The sequence below is a fragment of the Canis lupus genome, chromosome 32 (genome assembly GCF_011100685.1).
Source record: "Canis lupus familiaris isolate Mischka breed German Shepherd chromosome 32, alternate assembly UU_Cfam_GSD_1.0, whole genome shotgun sequence".
Taxonomy (NCBI): Eukaryota; Metazoa; Chordata; class Mammalia; order Carnivora; family Canidae; genus Canis; species Canis lupus.
In genome coordinates this window covers 17,712,324-17,734,027 of record NC_049253.1, presented here as the reverse complement: position 1 = coordinate 17,734,027, position 21,704 = coordinate 17,712,324, and the positions used below count along the sequence as shown (strand labels likewise).

The window sequence follows — 21,704 nt, the reverse complement described above, 5'->3', positions numbered from 1 at the left end:
ACATGAATGTTTCTTAACGGATCTGATCCTTGGTACCTTCTCAAGTAATGCGGCTATAACTATATCAATTTTGGAGTTGTTATGAGGATAAGTAAGAAAATCTGTGCTAAAATGCTAAGCATAATAAGTGTTCAATAATTGGTAGCTGTGGGTTGGTATCAAATACTTGGACTTATTGATAGAGCTGTGAGATGGTATAGTACGACTGCACTCAATCACATAGTAACTGTGGCATGAGCATTTGATGCTTTTCTCTTTTATTACTTCTGAGTAAAGTAAGTTTTATTTTTAATAACTGGGACTTGAGGGTGCTCCATTCTGCAGAGTCTTCAGTTGAGAATGCTTGACTAAAGGGCTTCCCTCCTTGAGAGAGCTCAAGTTAATAGTTGATAGCTTTTCTGTTAGTCTCTGCTGCCCAAAGGAATTTTTCTCTGCTTCTAAAAAAGGTAAAAGAGACAGATGCAATGTTTTATCAGTTTGGGGAATGATTATTGAGGGTAATGCTTACTACTGCATGATTTGATTGCCAGAGACTTTGAGGAATCTAAACTTCTAAGTAGTTTCCACCTATTAGATTTTTTTCTATTTAAGTAATTATGGGGGGAGTAAATATTATATCATATATAGTTCGATTACTTGTGTCTGTATTAACTCAGGACCATGTACTGCTATATTTCAGGGACCACAAACATTCAGAACATCGGAGGCTATATTGCTAGGAAACAGACATGAATGAAATGTGTCAGGATGATTTGAACTATGGACTCCTGGACATTGATCCCAAGAATCCCAAGATGAGGGCTGGAACTTAAATTTTGAGTTCTCTTTCCTGTTAGGAGATGGTGCAGAAAAAGAAGCCTACTGTCACTCTGGAGACACCCTGTCATCAGGAAGCACCAGAAAAATAGGGTCTTCGTAAGGATCCAGTCTCAGGACAGAAACTACACTAATTTTTTTTAACGGAGAGAATTTAATGTGAGCAATTGTTAACTTGGTATTAATGAACTGAAAGTGCCAAAAACGAGCATTGTTTTGTCCCAGAGGTAGTCCCTTATCCACGGGGCTGCCTTCATGTGTGTGTGACCTCTGTCTTTGTATAAGGTCTCAAATTTAGAAGGCCCCATGAGTGATTTAAGGCTCTGCTTGAAATCCATCTTGAAATTCTTAGAAATTTTTGAGCAAGTGATCCACATCTTCATTTTTCACTGGATCCTGCAAATTATGCAGTTGGACCACCTGGAGGAAGCAGTTACCATTTTTAGGAGTAGGGAAATGAAGGGAAGAGTTCGACATTATTAAACAGAAAATCCTAGAGAAGGGGGCCTCCGAGGTGCAGGTGGTACCTGGTACTGGTATCTCTGGGTTCAGAGAAGGGAGTCTCTGAGACGGGGACTCTGAGAATGGGTGTTGGTCAGCTGGTATTGGGAGTCTTGGAAGCGGCACGACAGGACTGGTTCTAGAATCCCTGAGGTGGCCCCACGAGGCTATTCCCTGAGTTTTTGAACCTTAGACTTCTACTACTGGAAGGGATTGCCATTGCTGGGCTGAAAAGGTATTGCTCAAGAATACTAATAAAGCTACAGCCCAAGAAGGGCAGGAGACAAAGGAGATTCCGGAAGCAGACCAGAGGAGCTAATGCCCTCTCCCTCTTCCAGCCTTCCCATCTTCCCTTCATCCCCTCCTGGCAGAGTGTAACAGGCACCTAGCTGGCAAAACATCCTCTTGGACTGCAGAGTCTTAGACTCAGAGTCACAAACAAAGACAGAAAGGTGAGTGTGAAGGGAGAGCTTAGTAACTTTCACCAGCAGTAAAACACTAGGAGGCATGTACAAAGTGTCTCCAATCGCTGTCCTCCCAGCTGCTTTTGCAGAGCCCTGCTCTGTTAGGGCAGAGCTTCTGATGGCTCCATGAACCTTTGGAAGACCCGGCCAACAAGACCTTTTCAATAGACCTTACTGTGTTTGTAGCTCCACTTTGCCCTGAAAACTTTATGATAAATCCTGCAGTATATAGTTCCAGTTCAGGCTAGTTAAGTCTTCAGATAGATGCACATGTGTCAGAAAATGTGAGTAATACTTCATCGTGCAGGATAGTGACTTTCCCTCTGAGTGCTTCCTGGAAGAAACACCTGAAGGAAGAGTCAGACGTTAGGTTCCTCCCTTCATCTTTTTGCAGGTTCGCAGTTGTGTTTGCTCCCATGCCTGGATGAAATCTGATAAACATGAGGTTTGCATCTGGTACCGTCTTGCTGTGGTGGTGGTGGTGGTGGTGATGGTTCTTTTCACTGTACTCAGTTAAAGGAAGGATTATTATTTCACTTGAAGTGGAATCTTTTGCATTCAAGGATTCAAAGTTCCTCCAGGCGAGTGGGTGTGTGTGTTTGTCTCTTGCCTCCATCTCACTGTGCTCCTCTGTGGCCCGCACGCAGGCTGCTTCTGGCAGCTGGAGTCCTAAGGAGCAGTTCAGCTCTAATCTGTTGAGAGAGTTCATGAAAATCAGGTTCTCTGATGCTACTTTATAAGAGTAGCCTCCTCACCACACGTTCCTTTTCCTACACTTTCTTTCCCCCCAGTACACAAGTCATGGCTTGATAGTATATTTAGCGAGGTGTAGAACCATCATTATAATTTTAGAATGTTGTCATCACCTCAAAAAGCAGCCCCTTCCTTTTGGATATCACCCTCCAATCTTTTCACCAGCCTTCATCCAGGCCTCAGTAATCACTAATCGAACTTCTATGTATCACCTTATTCTGGATATTTCATGTAAGTCTATAATTTTATTTTTTATTTGAACAAGTCCTCTGATGAAGATTGGGTACCACTTCTCCCAATATAACTCCAGTAACTCATGCCTAACAGAAGACAATGTGTTGATGTCAATATACATCTACCAAATGTTACAAACTCACTTATGAGTTCAATCATAAACAACCAGATTCTAATGCTTACTGGGGAGAGGGAAGGCCTGGACAGAATCATTTTCTTAGGGTTCTTTGCAGAGGAAGAACAAGTGCAGTAATAGTTCATATATTTGTCATCCATCATCCATCCCAATCAAAGAGGAGCATAAGGTACCTTGTAACAGAATCTCAGACCTTGACCTTGAGTAGCTCAGCCAGGCCCAGCTGACATGCTCAGCTTGAGCTGCCACTCAGGGGACATGCAGACAGGTGGACAGGTTAACTTGATACACTTGATTTCAACATCACTGTTGGATCAAGGGCAGACATAGCAAGGATGCTGAATTCAGAGGAGTTATTGCTTACAAAATGCCAAAAGTGGGTTCTACACAAAAATATCTAAGGGAAATCAGTCTGTGAAGGGCATTTTCTTCACGAAGTGCACAATTTACCACAAAGCATGCAAGAATAAAGCTATCCTTCCTGCTGCTTTGCTTGTCTATCGTTTTCACTTACCAGCAAGGATCTCCAAATTACATAGGCATGTAGAGGCTTTGGTGCACTTCTGGAGAAGGGGAGCAAAGAGACCCAGCTGCACCAGCTTCCTAAACTACTGCATTATTTTACCCTGATGGTTTTAATTAGAGAAAAATAACTGCATTGAGACCATCTGCATATTCATAATGTGGAACATATGGCTGGTTTTCAGAATTTTGAAAAAAGAAAATGCATTAATAACCATGCTTCTTTCCATTCATTTCTCACATTCCAGGTTATTTCTTTGAGAAATAATATATTTGAAAAATCTGTTTACTCTTTACATGAGCCAAATGTTCTCATTCCTTTAGGACTTGCGTGTTGTGTCTGCTACTATTGTGCATTTCAGCAACAAATGCTAAAAAGAATATGGTTGTTTATGATTGAGAATGCCCCATAAGTGAGTTCATAACACTTGGTAGATATGTATTTACATCCCACACACTGTTTTTTTTGTTAAGCATAAATTGCTGGAGTTATATTTATGGGAAAGTCTTGTTACAATTTCCTGAGAGCACGATAAGGACTCAAACCAAGACTAGTATGTGATGTGTGTGCACATGGACATGTGTGTGTGTGTGTGTGTGTGTGTGCGCCTGTGAACATGAGGGTGTGTATCGAAGACGGGACTAACAGTATGCACCTAGTTTTGACCAAGTGAAACAAAATCAACAATTGTGAAAATGAAAATTATTAAGTATATAGAAAGCATTTTGGACTTAATGTCATTCTGGTAAGACAGTAAATAAGATGGATTGACTTTTGAATTTTAAATTCTTAATGGAAGAAAAAGCAATCTTTATATTGGAAGAAAATAGAAAAACCAATAGAACTCTGTTTTTTTTTTTTTTTTGGTCTGGCTTTTGGGTAGTCCCTGGATCAATAAATCCAATTCCCCTAAGATAACACACAAGAAAACAACCAAGGAACTAGAATTGGTATAGCTACCTCAATAACAAAGCAGAAAAAAGGTGTAAAGAGAGGAGAAGAAACGATTAGGAAAGAAATGAAATTTGGCTCCTCTGAGACCAAGCTACCATGTTTGTAGAGCAAAGGCAAAATAAAAGAAGGGAAATAAAATTCAGATGACAGACATATATGTTGCAGAGAATTGGAGAAAACCCACTTGCTCCCTAGGAGATTGTCCCTGAAGCACTCGCCCTGTGGGCATGGGAGATCTAAGTTACTTTCAGAGCCCCACGGTGCTTTAAGGCCTCCAAGGGCTCCAGTATACAATTTCTTTCTTCTGTGTTGCCATATTCTTTCAGAGTTTAGCAAGGGGTCTTAGGCGCTTGGCTAAAACAATGTACAGCTTTTTGCCCAGTTTATAGATGAAAAAAAAATGGAGATATTTGGAGCAGGTATAATTTATTAAAAAGAAAAGCCTTCAAGGCAGGGGATTGAGATAACCAAACTGCTTATATTGAAATTATGCCAGAGTCTCTGTTTTGCAAAAGGAAACAGCCTGACGCTTCCATTTATTTAGTGAGGGCATTGGAGTGATCTAGTATTTCACAAAATCTACTGGGATGACTCTTAGATTGGGAATGAGCTTGCTTTTATGGGCATAGCGACTGACTCCTTTTCAAGGAATTGGCTTAATCTGAATTAATTCTGTCCTTTTCTTCCCCTTCCAGTTAGAACATCATACCTATGATTTCACCAATATCCTGTTTTGAAACAGACTTTACTAACTCAGTTCATTTTTTTTTTTTTTTTTTTTTTTACTAACTCAGTTCAAATATCATATCTCTTTGAATGGTAGAAAGAATGTCTTCTTTGTTTCCCAGATCATCTCATTTCTAGTGATGATGATACAAAGTTAATAGTTTTCTTCATATGGTTTTGAAATTCGTTTTCTATTTACTGCCTGCTGACCCTTGTGCATACCTTTATCTTGGCTATAAGCAATGTGATATAAGTAATTCTTTATGCTCTGGGAACCATATTGTTTTATTCCTCCTACTCAGGACTTTTTTTTTTTTCCTGAGTTTTACAGCATTATGGAACTCACTTATAGCTGATAAAATTGTCCTCATTCTCTTTCAGGGAACAGAGGATACTTAGATGTAGCAATGCCATGTTTTAGCAAACTATGGACTATTTTTTTGATCACTGTGACTCTCTTTCTCTCTCTGCTTCAGCTTCATGCCAATCCAGAGCTGACAACGGAATGAAAGATCTTCATCAATAACTCTTCTTCTTTTCCCGTGATAAAGCATATCAATATGAAGTGACCTAAACTTTTAAAATAAATTTTACTTTTTCTTTTATTGTGGTAAAATATAGGTAACATAAAACTTACTATCTTAACCATTTTTAAGTGAACAGTTCAGCAGCATGAATACGTTCACATTGTGTGCAACCATCACCATCATCCATCTCTAGAACTTTTCATTATCCCAAGCTGAAACTTTAAACCTGTTAAATCACAACTCCCCATCTCTCCTGCCCAGTCCCTGGTCACAACTATTGTACTTTCTGTCCCTATGACTTTGACTAACGTAGGTGCTTCATATCAATGGAATTATACAATATTTGTCCTTCTATGTAAATTTTCCCTTTTTGAATGGATATTGCAGCATTAAGGAGATGACTTAGACCCCTAAAACTGATCCTTCCTTTGCCAGTTAGCAGAATATGATGGGAGATCCATGAGGGCTTCCCCTTTCGCCCCAGTGAGGATATGCTTCAGTTAAATTCATCAAAGACAAATTCATTTCACATACTACCAGACTATTAGAGTATATCACACTCAAATGAGAATACTTTTAAGTTCTTTGAGCCAAGGACATAAAAATGTTGAAATAATAAATTAACTGAAAGTATTCCCTCTTGAGTGTATGTGTGTGTGTGTGCGTGTGTGCCTGTTTGTGTGTGTGTGTACTCTTGTAAAGGAAAGGATTTTGTTGGGCAGCCCGGGTGGCTCAGCAGTTTAGTGCTGCCTTCAGCCCAGGGTGTGATCCTGGAGACCTGGGATCCATCCCACATTGGTCTCCCTGCATGGAGCCTGCTTCTCCCTCTGCCTGTGTCTCTGCCTCTCTCTCTGTGTGTCTCATGAATAAATAAATAAAACTCTTAAAAAAAAGAAAAGATTTTGCTTGGTAACATTAATAACTAATCTCCATAAGCCATGTTGAAGTTTACAAAGGACTTTTTCACAGACCCCTTCCTATGAAACAACAGCCTTGAAAAGGTTAATGTTCATTCCCACATTTAGATGCTACAGTTCAGGCTCATTGAGATTTACTCTCTTGCGTTCACAAGGCAAATGAGTGATGGTGCTGAGGCCCTAAGTGCAATCCCATTGTGTAGGCCCACATCCCCCCATCTTACTAATTACCCCCCAGTGCCACAGGAAGCCATGTCAGCGTGTGGAGTCCCAGTCTGGTGACTTATCAGCACAGGCAGTGCTCTCCTTCTTTTAGTTTGACCTTCTAAGAGAACTTTCTCTATGTCCAACACTCTGCTACTCACTCTAAGGATCCGGCACTTGACCTATACATTGTGTAGTTTCAGGAGGGTCAGATACTTCCCATGTCTGGCAAAAAGCTTCCCCTGAGCTGCCACACTGAGGGATCAGGAGCTCTTTTCTCTCACCAAAACTGGGTCACATTACAGATAGTGAGGAGAGATAGTGTGGAACTAGTTCAGAGCGGCAGCAGACCAAGTTCTATTGCTGGCAACAAAACTGGAAAATGGCTTATGTTAAAGTCCAACATGAAATTGCAAACAATTAAAAGAATAATAAAAAAAATGCTGCCAGTGGTATTTTAAAAAACTTTCAAAATTTAAGGAACACAGTGTAGAGCATATTCATTGCTTCGTGATCTCCTGACTCTGCGTGTCTGGTCTGTGGAGGAAACACGGCAAAGGAGAGGAAATATGAAGCAGAAACCTCGCCTCTGTGCTTTCTTAACTCTTGGAGCCTCACATTCTCAGGAGAATTGTCAGAGTGGTTTTTAAATTAAAAAAAAAAATGTAGCTTGGCAGAGCTGTGGAGTGTTTTATTTCTTAAACTCTTGCCGGCCGCAACCATTGACAGAATCATCTTCTGCTGGTTCTGCAAAGCTGCCAAAGCAGGGAAATGTGTTCTGTTGCATGGATTCATCTCTCACTCCTTCTCATTTGCTCCTATTTTCCATGGCACTTTGATCCTTTCTCGTTTTCCACTCCAAATTGGTCCTTGTGTATCCCATGCCAATTGGCATGCTTCTATTAAAGTATTTTGCTAATAATATCCTAGCCATTCTGACCTCCCCTCCACTGTCTCTCCCATCCTATCTGGGTGTACTTAGGTGGTTGCTCTAAAGCTCACTGTTGACTCTTGCTAGTATGAGACTGCTTAGTCTTACCTTCTTTATATTATCTATAGATTTACCAAACATCTTTGTTCCAAAGAGTTCAAAAGTTTTCAAAAGTTTGTCTTTTTTTATTAGGTAACATTTTGTTTTAACAATTTGATAAAAAAGATAATCATTTAGAATTTAGGCTAATTTGGGGCAGCCCGGGTGGCTCAGCGGTTTAGCGCCACCTTCAGCCCAGGACGTGATCCTGGGGACCAGGGATCGAGTCCCACGTAGGACTCCCTGCATGGAGCCTGCTTCTCTGTCTGCCTGTGTCTCTCCTCTCTCTCTCTCTCTCTCTCTCTCTCTCTCTGCCTCTCATGAATAAATAAATGAATAAAATCTTAAAAAAAAGGAATTTAGGCTAATTTGTTAATGTTACCTATTGTGTTGAGGCTAGTTGAAATACAGTTTTTAGTTTGAAAAAGTAAATCTTATCAAGAGATCCTCTAATAGAATGGCTCAAAAGACTCTCCTCCTAGCCAGCTACACTCTACTGCATGAGTTACTAGGCCTTTCCAGGCTTCTACTCTGCATCAGAAATAAGGAGTGGAAGATTCCATTTGCCTTCTGGCATTAAAACACAACAATTCTATGAATTTATAAAATAAAGAGCAAGCTTGGCATGTTGCCTGAGGACTCCTAGGACTCACATTTCAGATGCTTCTGGCTGTGTGTTTCTAGAAATCAATTTCCTCATTAGTTCTCTTTCAACTTATTTTGAAGTTTGGTCTCTGGATTTTTTCTGTCTCCTTTCACCCTGCAGCCAAGTTCGGCATGTTTATTTCTAGAAGTCAGCAGCTTCTATAGGTGCTTTAAAACAAAGCTATCTTAGCCACAGAGAGCTGTATGTGGCATATCAGTAAGAGAGTTTCATAGAAGAATAACTTTTAAGGCAGTGAGCTTCTGCCCTTTGTTTTCTTTTTTAGCCCACTGAACCATTGTCAGGCATAAATCTGATTTCCTTACTTTGTTTGAATTAGGTGACTTGGTTAACATGAATATTTTATCATTATACATTAACTTTATCTGGAACATGATTTTTTAAAGAGTTCTGTTTAAGTAAGAATGTTTTTATTAAGCCCTAGGCCTCGTTTTTCTATGGAAATGTGCTTTCGGTGTTATAATAGGTCTATTGGAAAACAAGATTAAAATAAAAGCACTTCATTTTGAAAGCAACTTTTCAAAAATACTATGTCTAAGGCCTTGTTAAAGTTTTTAGGCTTTTAATATTTGGTAAGGTAGGTTATAGGCTTGAGAGAACACTCATATCCACAGAGGCAGCACACCTCAGTATTTCATAAAGGAAGATGTCTAGGCCTTAAATTAGGTAGCTTTGGACTTTAATCTCATGCCGCCCCTTAGCTGAGTGATACTGGATAAGTCATTTTACCTCTTTGAGGCTTGGCTTTTGACCTGTAAGGTCAGGTCAATGCTAATCACTTCCCATAATTAGAGCTAAACACCATCTAGCTCACAGGAGGTACTGAACGAATGGTATTGCAGTGATTTTCTATTATGAGATGAGAGAGATTCCAGTTCTTCTAGCCTCAGGGTACCATGTATTATTTTTCTTTTGGACTTCTAAGAATTCATTAGGCAAAGTTGTGCAATTTAGCAATCACTTTAATCAATTTGTCTTTGAATAGTATTTACCAATGATTTCCTTCATATCTAAAACCAGCCTTTTATCATATCCTCAGCCTTAAAAATGAACTGTCAGCAAAGTGAATCAGTGATTTATTAGATTTATTTTATTTTATTATAGCTGAGCAGTGCTTCTCTGCTTCTGGTATATAGTTGAAATCTCCTTTATGTATGTATATATTATGTATGTTTGTATGTATGTATGTATGTATGTATTCAGGAGAGACACACAGAGAGAGAGAGAGGCAGAGACACAGGCTGATGGAGAAGCAGGCTCCATGCAGGGAGCCCCACGTGGGACTCGATCCCGGGTCTTCAGGATCACACCCTGGGCTGAAGGTGGCGCTAAACTGCTGAGCCACCTGAGCTACCCGAAATCTCCATTATTTAAGTCCATTTGCTTCTCTACTGGTTTTCTGATTTGAATCATGAACCTTTCTCTATTTCTCCCTTCTTCCCTCCTTTGTGCTTTTCTTTTTTTTTTAATAATAAATTTATTTTTTATTGGTGTTCAATTTGCCAACATACAGAATAACACTCGGTGCTCATCCCGTCAAGTGCCCCCCTCAGTGCCAATCACCCATTCACCCCTTTGTGCTTTTCTTTCTTCCTTTCATTCAACATGTATTTCCTGAGGGTCTGTTCTGGCCTGACATTGTTCTAGGTCCTAGGGATAGAGCAATAAGCAAACCAGGAGGTTCTTCTTCAAGTGTGATGCTCTGAGAAGACCACTCTGAGAGGGTAACATTCAGGCTGAGCAGCCTTTGTAATATGACATTTGTTTTATTATTCTGTTACCTTTACCCAGAGGCTTTGGGAATGCTCCTACTTCTTGAGCCTTGTCTCAATCAATCTTTGAGGTTATATTTTCTGGACATACACAGCTACTTGGCTTTGTCTTAACCTCATCATGAATTCCATTTGACTGTTTACCAAAAAAACTTGAGAAGTCATATATGCCAAGGGTAGCCCTATCCACTTTTTCCTATAAATCCTTCCACTTGAACTTTTCAACATGGACTGAGAAGCCATTGGCGGATGGATGTGGTGGTTAATTTTATGTGTCAACATGACTGTACCATAGAGTGTTCATATATCTAGTTAAACATTAATTCTGTGTGTGTCTATAAGAATGTTTCTGGATGAGATTAGCATTTGAATCTAGAGACTGAGAAAGCAGATTGCTCTTCCTAATATGGGTGTCATCTAAGCCATTGAGGACCTGGATAAAGTAAAAAGGTAGAGGAAGAATGCATTTTCTCTCTGCCTAACTGCTTGAGCAGGCATATTTGCCTTCTCCTGTCCTCAGACTGGAACTTATATCATTCTCAGGCCTTTGGACTTGTCCTGAAATTATACCACTGGCTTTTCTGGACCTTCAGCTTTCAGGCAGATCAGACTCAATTTTCTCTCTCTTTCTTCTCTCTCTCTCTTTCAAATGTGTACCTGTACAAATTATATCTCTATCTATCTATCTATCTATCTATCTATCTATCTATCTATCTTACCAGCTCCCTTTCTGCCACAGAGATGGTAATATGACCCAGATTTGAACAATTCTGGTACCTTACATACTATGCCTTCACCACCTGATAAAATCCTATGAAATAGATATTACTATAATGTACAGATGTGGAAAAAGGGTCAAGGACATTATGTAAGCTTCTCAAGGTCATCAGCTAATAAGAGATCAGGCCCAAGTGCAATGCCCATGTTCTCCCCACTGTTCTATGTTACCATCTGTATCATAATGCTGCTTTGGAGAACACAACTTACTTTAAATCCTATGACTAAGACAATTAGCAGTGCTTCTTTTCTAGCTCCTTGATACCTTGTACACACTTAGCCAGAGGTCCCATTAACAGAAAGATGAAGTTAAACCAAATACTCATGAAAAAATGAACATGAACAAATTTCAAACAGTATAACTTTATTAACATAAAAGGGGGATTATAAAGCATGGCAATGTCCATATTTTAGTTTTGTTTGCTTAATATCTCTTCCTTTAGGAAATTATCCTACTCCCCTTGTGGTTCTGGAATCAACTCATTTGGCATCCAAGTGCCAGCACCCCTAGCTCCCTTCCTGCCATAGTGATGAAAATGTGACTTGGGTTTGGACAATTCTTTATCCTTGGCTAAATGATGCCTCTGAAGAGTAAAGTCATGACTCAAGGGAGGCCAAAGAAAATCTTTTTCAGGCCTGATATATAGATGTTAGGAAAGGAAACTTCATTTTTGTTGAAGGACGTATATTTCTACTGACAGTGATCATTTTTCTGAAACATAAAGTCTGCAATATAATATATACATATATACACATGTACATAGAATATATATACACACACATATATAATCTTTTCCTGTCTCTCTCTTTCTCTGGCTACTGACCCAAACAAATTCTGATTAATAAGGGCATTTCAAGAGGCCATAACAAAGAAGGGGAATTGAGAAGTTCTATCCTGATCTAATGAGAAAAAATGAGGGCCAAAGAGTCTAAATACATGCCTAGATTCATGGATCCATGGTTAAATTTTAAATCAGCATTCATGATTCTTATTTGTTGTTATTTCTATCAAACTACATTGCCTCAATCTTTCAGAGGTCCACCAAGTTTGCCTGAATTGATAGGAGAGGTAGCAAGCATTTACCATATTCAGGGAGCCATGCTAAGTGTTGCAAGCAAAAGACAATCACTGGTCTCATGGAGTTTAAGACAAACCATAAAATTTGTTCTGGTGCCTGTTCTGTTCCAGGAATTACCAGGGCCCAAGATAGAATCTAACAATGTGGTTTAATGCATAAATTTTAAGTCAATGATTTTGTTTGTTTATTCATTCTTGATGAGGATGGGATGTTATTACAGGAGGCCAGGCATCACTGAGAGCCTACCATGTATCAGGTGTTATACTGGAAAGTAAAATGTAGTGCTGATGATACTGAATTTGATTCCTGCTTTCATGTAGATTACATTCTTGCCTAAAGGCAGAGATTATGTTTCTAAACACATAGTTATTTACATAAATGAATAAATAGCAAAAGTACTTACATTGTATTTGCATATGTTGGCCTGTGAGCTAGTCCATGTTCCAACACTTAAGACGCCTCCCTTTACCAAGTGGTTATAAGGCTTGGCAACATCATCTGATTCTCAGTCAGCAAGAATCCAACAAAACCTGCATGATTGCTGTTCTTTGTTGTTATGCTGATATCCGCATTAGCAGTGGCAGTTCTGCATTCTTATCCTTTAGTATCCAAAGTATTTTGGAAACCACTGCTCAGATGACCACTCAGTTGTCCACGGTGACCCTAACTTGTATCTAAGTCAATCCTTTTCTCTTCCGTGCCAGCTGTTAGGCTATAGAAAAGGAGGCACAAAAAATTTATGGACTTCACACCTACGAAGCATATTTCTACTGAGGAATTCAAGGCACTCTGGATTTTTTTATTACTTTTAATTTAAAATAATCCTGAACTTTAGGATGGAAGAGGTAGTTTTCTTGCCTACTAAATGGAGAAGCCTGAGCACAGGATACCTTATCTCATGCTATAGCTCTATTCCTGAAAAATGGCACCAAACCTGGATGCTTACGAATCAAGCAGGTGACAGTGATGATATAGCTTACGAAGTAAAGAAATCCTGGAGTGGAAATACTGTTAAAACATACCATTTCTCCATTTATTTTTTAATTAGAAATTCAGCTTTATGTACATTTGGCCTAAGGAAATATGGCCTGCCTAAACTACATTCTTTGGACTAGAATTGTTAGTAGAAGCTTAGGTCTGAGGTTCCTTGGTTCCTTATTGAGATGTCAATGGCAAATGACCTTTCATTTATCTATAAAAAAACTAAAGCTTCTCAGTCTGGCCAAGAAGATTTTCCAAAACCAGGGCATCATCTATATTTACAATCTTATTTTTTGAGTATTGACTTTTTTATATAAATAAATGTATAAAATACGTATACCATTAGTTCTGCAGGTCTCCATTCAGCAGGTTGGCAAGTAGTATTGAAAAGCTGTGGGCTCAGTGCTACTCTTATTCTCTCCATCAATAAGTACCAAGTTTGGCAGGTGTATAAGAAACATCATTCTTCTGGAATAAGAATTATTCTGTTCTTCTGAGCCTTAAGGTGCCTGGTGTGGGTCCCTCCGGTGCCCGGGTGTTCACAGACATCTGTTTCTTCATGCCCCTTGAGAATTTGCCCTGCATTTTCTTGTTGCACTGGAGCCAATTACAACCCAACCTTTTTCAGCCAATGTCTTCTCCCTGGTCTTTGGATCTTGCTCCTTCTATTTGTGATTTGCCCTGATAACCTTTCTCAATTTTGTGCCTCAAAATTCATCCTAGCAACATACAGCTTCTTGTTTATACATTTTTCTTGTCTTTAGAACTTTGCTCACATTGCACTTTTGCCTGGAATGTCTTAGCCAATCAAACTTCTGCATCTTGGAAGATCCAAGTCAGATGTCAATTCATCCAGGATCACTTTCTCAGTCCATAGACTTGGTAAATTTTCTTTTATTCTTCCACAGTAAACCAAATTGCAATTTACTGTTTTTCATTATGTAAATCAGTTTTACTTAATAATTTTCAGCATGGGAAACTCTTATAAAAAGGATCCAAGCACAGGACACAGGGCTACATCAAACAGCATTCTTTAGAACTTCCACCCTTCTTTGTGACTCCCCCAAGCTCCCTGGTGATCTCTGTTTCCAAGTACTCCTGCAAAGCACAGCACAAGCTCAGTTCTTGTTCTCAACCCACTGGCTTCAGTTCACATGACCACACTTGCAGTGCAGTAACAGAAAAGAACACACACCATACAGCATTCATAGTGGTTGACAAAGGGGTAAGGGGAATGCAAGCATCCTTTTACTTAACACATTCAATTAATGGGGCTTATCTAAAAACAAAACTCAGGTACAGTCTTCCAACAAATGTGGATGTCCTTCAAATACAAAAAAACGGTTATACATTATTTGCTGTCTTTTCTGTCTGCATGCTCTCTCACCAAAGCCACAGGATTGAGAGACACATCTTGCCAAGTTGAAAAATATCCATTATGCACCACCAAGTCTCTGCACGGACTTTTTCCTGTTCTTGCTCATACTTGCCTTTCATGCCTTGTCACCACCATCAATCCCACATAAAATTTCAAAAGTTCAAACAGCCTACTGGTTCCATATCACAGGCCTGTGTTCATAGGATTGGTACAACTCCATGAAATAAAGAGTGGCAGATAAAAACGGGACACCCGCTGTCAAAAATGTAGCTTCTGTAGCATGCTGACGAATCCTTGAATGAGAAAGCATGTAGACAGAAATATTCCTATGGCAGACTATTCACAGCTCTACTTTCAATGAAGTGCTTCTTCCATAAACATTTGAAATGAGATGAACTGCAGAGATTAAATGAAGGCTTCATATTTCATTTTTGCATATGAAGGGAAGCAAGTGTTAAAAACAAAGTAAAAATAAAAGAACTAAACCCTGCGATGCCATGATCTCCAAAAAAAGGAGATTTGTCCTAAGGAAAAAATGCATCTGGTGGGTTAAATTAAGTCAAGGAGAAAAGATAGGGTGCCTGGCGGCTCAGTTGGTTAAGCATCTGACTCTTGATTTTGGCTCAGGTCATGGCTCAGGTCTTGAGCTCAGTATCATGAGATTGAGCTCCCCATCAGCTCTGGGCTCAGCTGGGAGTCCGCTTGAGATTCCCGCTCTCCCTCTCCCTCTGCCCCTCCCCCTGCTTGCACACATGCTTGTACACACATTCTCTCTCTCTGTCTCTCTCTCTCTCAAATAAATAAATAAACACAATCTTTAAAAAAAAAAGACCAGGAGAAAGAATGTAGTTTTAACCAATGGTTTCCATATTACAGGAGAAACCTTTTGATATCAGTTGTAGTGTGTTGTTTTTTACCTATCAGGCAAACAGCAGTTCACTTTTAAACACTCAATATTTCTACCCTCTATGTAACAAGACTTATAGAATTCCTTTAGTTTTTCCTTTTTCTAAGGAGAAAGGTCAAAAATACTCCTGAATGTATGCCACACCGAACAAACCGATTTTGAAAATTCTTTGTACATATGCATTTTACAATATACTTACCACGTGTTTAGAAAAATTTGAATTCCCAGCAGTCTATACCAACTCCACTGCCTGTATTCCCCAGCCGGAAGATTTAGAATACACACTTGAGCCAAAGCCTCTATGAAAACCACTGCCTGATCTTGCATTTGATGCGGATCCCCAACCCATTGCTGCACCTGAGTTAGAATGGCTGTAGGAACTATTTCCAGAACCAAAGGCCCGATTTGGCTCCCTCTGCATGTTGCCTTGGATTTGGTTATTACCACCTGGCCCTGGCTGGCTCTGCTGACTGGCTAACATGTCCATGAAGCCCCAGCTGTTGTGCAGTGCTGCATGGGCTGCAGCCGGATTTACGCTAAAAGCCCCGAAGTTCACCCCTCCCTGACATTACTACTTTGATTGTTTCCCAAATGAGCTCCACCCCTTCTACTACAAAATCCACCTTGATTCCCAAAGCCTCCTGGATTACCACCAAATCTTCCACTTCTGTCTATTATTATTGTGCTTAGGCTCATCATTTGATATATGAATGCCGATTCCTTTAAGGATCAGGTCCTCTCCACCGAGACACTGGGCAACTCGATCATCTGCAAATGTAACAAAGGCAGAGGACCTGAATGGTTTGGGAATAAAGACATCGACCACCTCCCTGTTCTGGCAAATTGCCTGTTTTTTGTTTTTTTAGGTTAACACTTTTACATTTATTTCAACTTTAATAGAAATAGATTTATGGAAATATAAATAATTCTAATCCTTATCTTAATATAAAGCAAATAGGATACAATTTTTGAAGTGTTATTTTAAACCCATTACCATAAGATTTTTGCCCATTAATTACATTTCATACCAAAGGGGGAGGGGTGCTGAAAGGAGGGAGGTAGTAATAAGAGGGAAGGATTACAAAGGAGGGAACACCAAAAAGTCTGGCAGTGACAGATATTGTTCACTACCTTGATTGCAGTGATGGTTTCACAGAAGTCAAAACTTACCAAATTATATGCTTTAAATGTGGTTTATATCAATTTATACTTTAATAAAGTGCATTGTAAAAAATAACCTGCTGCAGAGAAGCTGAGTATGAAGCAGTCCAAAGTACTATTTTTTTTTTTTAAGACATCCAGGCCTATTTCTGAGTTCAACAAATCTACACTAGATGTGCAATTTAACTAGTTTCTGTACTTTATGAGCTCCCTTTCAACCCATATGGCCCAGCTCTTTACCAGTTACCCATTAGAGAGCGATTTTGCTAAGCTTTAATGGTTCTATTGAAATACATTTGTATGGATCCTCCCACTCAGTAACCAAACTTGTTGATGCTATCATTTAATAAGTAACTCATTGGCAGTCATGTCCTCGGTACTACCACACGCAACAAACATCCTCCTGCTTCTCAAAGGCTCATTTGGACTTTGCTTAGAATTAGGAAGTTTACAGTGACACCATTGTCCATCTATCATATGTTGCTGTGATGTTACTTTCACCTGAGTTTCATATTCCATAAAGTGAACAGAGCCAAACTGCCTTGAACAACTAGTTTTAGTATCTTTCTTGATCTGATCCACAAGAACGTCTCCAAAGGTATTAAAATATTCTTTGCTGGTCTCTGTGGTCTGCATTCATTTATTTCTAGATAACTTTCCCATCTTCATAGACCCATTGTTGAATGCCCAGCAGGCCCTGAAGTCAGAGACACGCAAATAGAAAGATAAACCTCCAAATGCTAGAGATGTTCCCATCTTTGTACCCACTTTTATATTGTGTCTTCCTGGAATGCTCTCCACTGACTTCTCTATTTAATTAAACCTTACAAATTCAAATTTTATTTCAGGTTCTGTTTTCTTTGTGAAGTTTCTTTAACCACCTACTCTTATAGTAATCACTTCTCCTTTGCATTCTTCTTAGTTTATAGACTCCCAAACTGGCTCTTCTCTTTCTTTTGTGTTGTCAGTTTTTTTCTACATACCTATGCTGTCTTCTCAGTAGGATTGTCAGCTTCCTCAGAGTGGGTGTTTTAACTTGGAAATGCCTAGGGCAGCCTGGGTGGCTCAGCGGTTTAGCGCTGCCTTCGGCCCAGGGCACAATCCCGGAGACCTGGGATTGAGTCCCACATTGGGCTCCCTACATGGAGCCGGCTTCTCCCTCTGCCTGTGTACCTGCCCCCCCCCCCCTCTCAATCCCTCTCTCTGTCTCTCATGAATGAATAAATAAATAAAATCTTTAAAAAAAACCTTGGGAATACCTAAATTCAGAAAATGTGGGGACCTCAGTGACATGGACCACAAGAGAGCAGAGGGTGGGAATGGCAGAATGAGGTCAGAGATGGAGGGGAAGAAGTTGATCTGTCTGTAGAGGGCTTTCAGGGGCTTTAGGGGGGCTGGCCAGTGCTCTAGGTCTCAGCCACATGGGGAGATCAGAGGTGGTTCATGCCAATGCTGGGATCAAAGAGTCCAATCCGCTGTGTGGAGTGGGATGATGTGAGGGGACTCTGGGCAGTAGGATTGTATTGTGGCCCCAGTTAAAAAGCTCTCCTAAAAGGAAGCCAACCAGGCTGTAGGAACAGGGAAGACTCTGGTAAAATGTGGATAGAGTGCCAAGAAAGGGCCCCTGAACAGTAGGAAATGGGTTTGGGCTAGCAGGTTGAGGCAGGTGAGGTAAGGGGAGGAGGAGGAGGAGAAAGAGAGAGAAAAGGAGGAGAGGAGATAGGAAAGGGAAATGAGGAGAAGGTAGAGAGGCTAGCAGTGAGAGAGAAGGGAGAAATAGTCAAAGAGAAGAGAAGAAAAAGAGAAGAGGAGGCAAATGGAAGTAAAAGAGAGGAAAGAAGGAAAAAGATAAAAAAGATTAGAAGGGGGAAAGCAAAGGGGGTGGGAAGAAGGGGAAAAGCAAAGAGGGGAGAAGGAAATGGGAGGGCTTATCCTTGCACAACATCTGCCTAAACAAAGTCCAACCCAACAGTCATGCTAGGAGAGTGGGTCAAATTACACTATATCTCTTTAGAATCACTATCAACATTTACCTCCCACATAGAGACTTTGACATCTGCCATTTTTGGAGAGTGTGAATAAAAACATTTTAAGAAAATTTGCCTGCATTTAATTTACATTCTATATGCATTCTACATTATGTATACATCACATTAAGTGTCCATTTCATATATTATTAAACATGTATTTTCATTGGACACAAATGTGGTGTGCTTGCTATACAAATGCAGTTTTGAAACTGATTTTCTAACTCACCCACTATACCAGCCACTTCTAGCTTAACCATGTTGTGACCAATAAGCCAAAACTCCTGTGTGCAGTCCTAGGTTTGCCTCAGTTCCAGTCATAGCCAGCTTATAGGTCGGAGGCTGTGGATGCATTCCTGGGGCTCTTTAGAACTGGCTTATCTCTGATCAGTGTCCAGATGGTTGAGAAAACGGTGACCATGATGCAGTATAACATTCAAGTAAGGACAGACAGCCTCAAAAGTCAATAATTCCCAGCACCCTGATACGTTAGATATGAAATAGATCAACGCAAATAAAATAATACTTGTGTGTACCGTGAGGCTGCTAGGATGGTGAGACAAGCACGATACTATCTACTGTTACTTTTGTTTGTATTATTATTGGTTTAGTGCTTATATTTTAACACGTAGTATCCTGTGTGATCCTCACAGATGTTCACAAGGCTAACAGAGCAGGTGTTATAACCTTGCTGGACTACCGAGGAAGCGGAGTTTGGCTAAGGTGATATGAACATACACAGGGAGCCCCAGAAGTCCTCAGTTGCCTAGTTGAGTGCTGTTTGTACTCTCATGAGTGGCTTGGCCAAAGAAAAAATGATTATTTCTATATCTTTTCTGAATGGCCACAAAATAATATGTGGTATATCCTATCAACCCCCCAGTAAATGATTGTGCAGCTGTATACTGTTTGATATGCTTTAACAATTTTAGTTTCAGTCATGGTTTATTTCTGTGCTGTTTCTCCATTATCTTGCAAAATCAGGAAAATAATAATCAAAATTTTAAGGCTAAGGGGCCACTGGGAACAGGGTTCAAAATAAAACTGGCTTCAAAACCCCCCTAAGTTTTATGAGTGTGTGTGAAACCAACATTTGATGGTGGCTGTGTGTGGTTTTGAAGTTATTTCTTGTTGAAGTGAAAAGACAAAGTGGTAAATCCAGGAGGAGAATCAGGACAGCCAATTTCTGGCTTGCTCTGTGACTCTTGACAGGTTGTTAAATATCCATACCTTGTTATCTCCTAAATGCAAACTGGGGCAAACACCAAGGCAGGAGTGACATGGAGCATTATGAAAACCAGCTATCATTTATATAACATATATTGAAACAATTTGTGCAGGAGCAACTTTCCCACATACATGTCAGAATGTTGGATGGATTAATGAGTTCACAGTTCAGATCCCCTCAGGGGGATACCATCAAAGGCACTGATCTGGGCTGTTGTACACAAATTTATATTCACTGGCTGCTTTCGGGTCTTGTGATTTTACTAGGGGGCATACTATGAGCATAGCTACTGTCTCTGATGGGCACTTATTAATTCTCCTGTGGCCTCCAAGGGGTTGTTAAAGAAAATCTTGAGAAATTACTTTGGATTCAACTCAGACAAAAGGTTTTCTTACAAAAGGCTTACAGTCAAGCACTGGCTGTGACTTGATGAGGCCTTTACTGAGGTGTCTCTTGAATATTTTAAATGTGTGAAACCTGAGGGAATTAAGAAATTTAAGTCGAAAGGGACTGTATTTCTTTCCTATCCACATATTTCTTCATCAACTTAGCCATGATGCTTAACACCCTTAAATGAAGATTTTATACAAATCCATTGAGAAACAGAGTAGTCTCTTGACCTTCTACAATTTTAAAGATCCTCAGACTAATCATTTTAGGATAAAATTTGCTCAGAGACTGATTCATATTTCAAATTTATGGTGCTCTTCTCTATTGATTTTCACTCCCTAGGTGATCTCATCTAGTATCATGGCTTTAAATACCATCTATGGTCTGACACTCTCATGTTTATTTCTCTGGCTTAGACCTTTCCTCTTAGGTCCAGATTATATATCCTCTTGCTTGCTGCGCACCTCCACTTTTTGTTTAAAACCTTTTCAAGCCTAACGTGTCCACAATAGAATTCTTGTCCCCCCCACCCCACCTGTTATTTCCCAAGGCTTCTCCAGCTCCAAATGGCAACTTCATTCTTAAATTACTCAGTCCAAACACTTGGGGTTATTCTTTATTCCTTCCTATCTCACAGCCCATATTCAGCTTCTCAGCAATTCCTATCAGATCAACTTCTCAAAATATATCTGGAATCTGATCACTCCATGCTACTATCCATTGCTGGCTGGTCTGAATCCCTGTCATCTTTCATCTGAGTTATAACAATATTCTAACTGGTCTCCATGTCTGTTAACATTGTAGAGTTTCCTGTGTGATCCTTTTAAAAAGTAGATCAGATTATGTCACCCTTTTGCTCAAACCTTCTGGAATCTTCCCAACATATGGACAGTTAAAAAAAAAAAAAAAAAGCCTTTCAAATGACTTACAAATTCTGCAGTACCTACAGCCTCTCATCTCTCTGTTCTCACTTCCTAGCAGTCTTTCTCATATTCTGTTCCAGGTACTAGCCTATTTGTTCTTCCTTCATAATGCCAGTCATGCTTTAGTCTTGGATCCTCCATATGTTTTGTTTCTCTTCCCTGGAATGCTCATTCACTAGATCCTCTTGAGGTGGCTTTCATACTTGTCTGTCAACATTCAGCTTCTGAGCATTGGCTTCCTCCCTTCATTGCCATCTTTGGATTATGGATGATAAAACACTTGGAATAATGCACTGTTACTTGTGGTTCCCCCTATATCTCACCTTAGCAAATTGTCCTTTTGTGATGAGTCTCCTTCAATTTTCCTAATCTGAATATGGCATCCTGCTATGACCCTGAGTGACACAATAATTAGTATTATATTTAGCATTCACTGGTACTGTAAGTGGCTCTAGGGAATAGGCCTACAAAATGGGATTCTGACAATGAGTTTCTCCTGAATTCAAAGAGCACAGGGATAGTCATCTTGCCAGGAGAAGGTGGGATACTGGCACTTCATGGAATGAAGAGGCATTATTACTACCCAGATTATCACTGACAGTATAAAAGACATGCAGATGGGAGCATGGCAG

The 21,704-nt window shown here is 39.8% G+C and overlaps 1 long non-coding RNA gene and 1 pseudogene across 3 annotated transcripts; both read right to left on the bottom strand.

Annotated features, from left to right (window-relative positions):
- Window positions 1-253: 253 nt before the first annotated feature.
- LOC111093600 lies at window positions 254-15,017 on the bottom strand. 3 transcript variants are annotated; one of them, XR_005382536.1, is made up of 3 exons: window positions 12,481-15,017; window positions 1,952-2,473; window positions 254-437 (listed from the first exon to the last, which is right to left on the bottom strand). It is a non-coding gene; the product is annotated as an uncharacterized LOC111093600 (long non-coding RNA). The 3 variants fall into 3 exon arrangements; XR_005382535.1 differs by having other exon boundaries at window positions 1,957-2,473; window positions 12,481-15,016; XR_005382537.1 differs by having other exon boundaries at window positions 1,957-2,473; window positions 13,399-15,014.
- Window positions 15,018-15,196: 179 nt separating this feature from the next.
- LOC100685025 lies at window positions 15,197-17,140 on the bottom strand (annotated as a pseudogene).
- Window positions 17,141-21,704: the final 4,564 nt, after the last annotated feature.